The sequence below is a fragment of the Octopus bimaculoides genome, chromosome 19 (genome assembly GCF_001194135.2).
Source record: "Octopus bimaculoides isolate UCB-OBI-ISO-001 chromosome 19, ASM119413v2, whole genome shotgun sequence".
In the NCBI taxonomy this organism is placed as follows: Eukaryota; Metazoa; Mollusca; class Cephalopoda; order Octopoda; family Octopodidae; genus Octopus; species Octopus bimaculoides.
Genome location: NC_068999.1, coordinates 47,032,048 through 47,034,944, shown reverse-complemented (window position 1 = coordinate 47,034,944; position 2,897 = coordinate 47,032,048). Strand labels below are relative to the sequence as shown.

Below are 2,897 nucleotides of genomic sequence, written 5' to 3'. Positions count from 1 at the left end.
TATATATATATATATATATATATGTATGTATGTATGTATATATTGGCGTGGTTCCAGGTTCAGTCCCACTGCATGGCACTTTGGGCAAGTGTCGTCTACTATAGCCTCGGGCAGACCAAAACCATGTGAGTGGATTTGGTTGACGGAAACAGAAAGAAGCCCGTCATATATATATATATGTATATATCTATGTGTGTGTCTTTGTGTCTGTGTTTGTCCTTCCACCATCGGTTGACAACCGATGCTGGTGTGTTTACGTCCCCGTAACTTAGCGATTCGACAGAATGAACCGCTAGAATAAGTACCAGGCTCACAAAGAATAAGTCATGGTGTCGATTCCTTCGATTAAAAGGCGGTGCTCCAGTATGGCCGCAGTCAAATGACTGAAACAAGAAGAAGAATAAAAGGATATATATATATTCTTTTATTTGTTTCAGTCATTTGACTGCGGCCATACTGGAGCACCGCCTTTAGTCGAGCAAATCGATCCCAGGACTTATTCTTTGTAAGCCTAGTCATTATTTTATCGGTTTCTTATGCCGAACCGCTAAGTTACGGGGACGTAAACACACCAACATTGGCTATCAAGCGATGTGGGGGACAAACACAAACACAGACACACTCTCACACACAAACACACACACTCACACACATACACACACGCACACATATACACACGACGGGCTTCTTTCAGTCTCCGCCTACCAAATCCACTCACAATGATCGAGTCTCCGTCTACCAAATTCGCTCACAAATCCACTCGAGCCTCGGCTCGAGGCTGTAGTACAAAATACTTGCCCAAGGTGTAATGCGGTGGGACTGAACCTGGAATCATGTGGTTGAGAACCACTTTTTTTCTTTTTTTAAATAGCAGTTGCGATTTGAAGGAGTTTTTGGCTACCATTTCTAGGATGTTGGACTACCACTTAGAGGCTCCTTCCTTGTCTCGACTGATTTTAACCATTTTTAGTTTTTTGAAAGGAAGCAAATGTCTGCTACTTACGTCCTGTTACTTATTAAGCAATTCCGCATTTCAAATTTCCGACTGCTGGTATCAGTTTTCTAAAAGTCAGGATACGACCCGCTAATTGGTCTGTTGTCTAGTTGTGGATGTTGGGGTGTTCATTTCAGGCTTATATTTCGAACCAATATTAATGATTGGATTCGATGATCAATTTTTCTGTTTATTTTCGCTGTGTCCCAACGTTAGTTGTCTGTGTTATATCAGCTGCCGCGATATTGTCTAGTTTTTGTTTTCTGCTGTCGTGTAACACAATACATTACAATGACCTCTTAGATACAGATGTATGGCCAGGCTACCAAGTTGCCAGACAGCCAGGCAGCAGGGCAACCAGCCAGCCTGACAGCCAGGCAACCAGTATGTGTATGTATGTATATAAGTATATATGGGAGAATTTACGAAAAAAACAACAACAGACGAGGACAGGTGGTGTAAACAACAAATGGATGTATTAGTATAACGCTCGGGAATAGAGAAAGTCTTTAACGTTTCGAGCCTACGCTCTTCAACTGAAAGGAACACAGAAAGAAATAAGGAGAAAAACAAGGAGAAAAAAATATATAAATGTAGTGGTTAGCAATCTATCATGGCGATGCATGTATATGTGTACGAGGGGGTACTGTAAAGGTCCTGGCTTTAAGGGTGTCGCGAAAGGCCTGGTTGGAGGCCCAACCTTCCGAGTTCTTTTACAGGTCTTGGAAAAACTGAAGGACCACTGCAATAAGTGTGTGAATCTGAGAGGGGAATATGTTGAATAAAATCATAATTAACTGAGCCTTCTGTATTGTGTTTTACTCAAAGCCGGAAACTTTTCAGCATCTCCCTCGTATGTATGTATGTATGTATGTATGTGAAGGCGCATGGCTCAGTGGTTAGAGCGTCTGTCTTACTACCGTGAGGTCGTGAGTTCGAATCCCGCAGCAGCAGCAACAACAACAGTGGTAGCAGCAGCAACAGTTGCCATAACACTAAGAACAGCTATAGCAACAGTTACGACAGCAACAATAGTAAGTACGACAATAATAACAATAACAAAAAGAGCAAGAACCACAGATGATAAATTCATGATGTTTGCAACATTCATACGTGCAGTTGAATCTTTATATTACATTGCTTGTGTAGAGTTTATTCACAGCTTTACAATTTGTTCTTTTAAAGTCGTTGGTGTCGTTCAATCAACTTTATATATGACGCTCGCTTAATCCACTCACGTTAACAGTTTTGTAACAAAATGCAATAGTGTAACAAACAATGAACAAGGAATGTTCAAGTTGTTGTAACAACAACAAATAGACTTCTGTTGTCTATTGTCTGTCATTCTATACTGTTCTGTTGTACCTCATTTAACGACGTTTGACTGTATAGTCGCTACATTCACATTTTAAGCACGTATGCTTGAGGATACACCAACGCATCGTGTCCAGCAAATAACACATAATTGGCACCAGACGAAAGGGAGTGTCGCGAAACGTTGGATTCAAAACTCATGAATTACACATTATTATTATTAGTGGAAGTTTATTTTAGATGCTATATATATATATATATATATATATATATATATATATATTGCGTTCAGTGTAGGGGTGTTTTTTTTTTAATAAGGAATGTTAGTCTGTTCTGCAGAGGAATATCAAAGCACTTTTTATTATTATACACCCAATTTCTTCTATCAAAGATAGAATATGCATACATATCTCTATCTGTGTGTCTGTTTGTCTATCTATCTATCTATCTATCTATCTATCTATCTATCTATCTATCTATCTATCCATCTATCTATCTATCTATCTATCTATCTATCTATCTATCTATCTATCTATCTATCTATCTATCTACCTACCTATCTATCTATCTATCTATCTACCTTTATCTC

General features: G+C 39.0%; 1 long non-coding RNA gene across 1 annotated transcript in view; it reads right to left on the bottom strand.

Annotated features, from left to right (window-relative positions):
* Positions 1-1,260, bottom strand: part of LOC128250116 (uncharacterized) — a 9,493-nt gene extending 8,233 nt beyond the window's left edge. Inside the window, exon 1 of the long non-coding RNA XR_008266238.1 lies at positions 1,004-1,260. This is a non-coding gene — a long non-coding RNA (uncharacterized LOC128250116). The remainder of the gene's footprint in view (positions 1-1,003) is intronic.
* Positions 1,261-2,897: the final 1,637 nt, after the last annotated feature.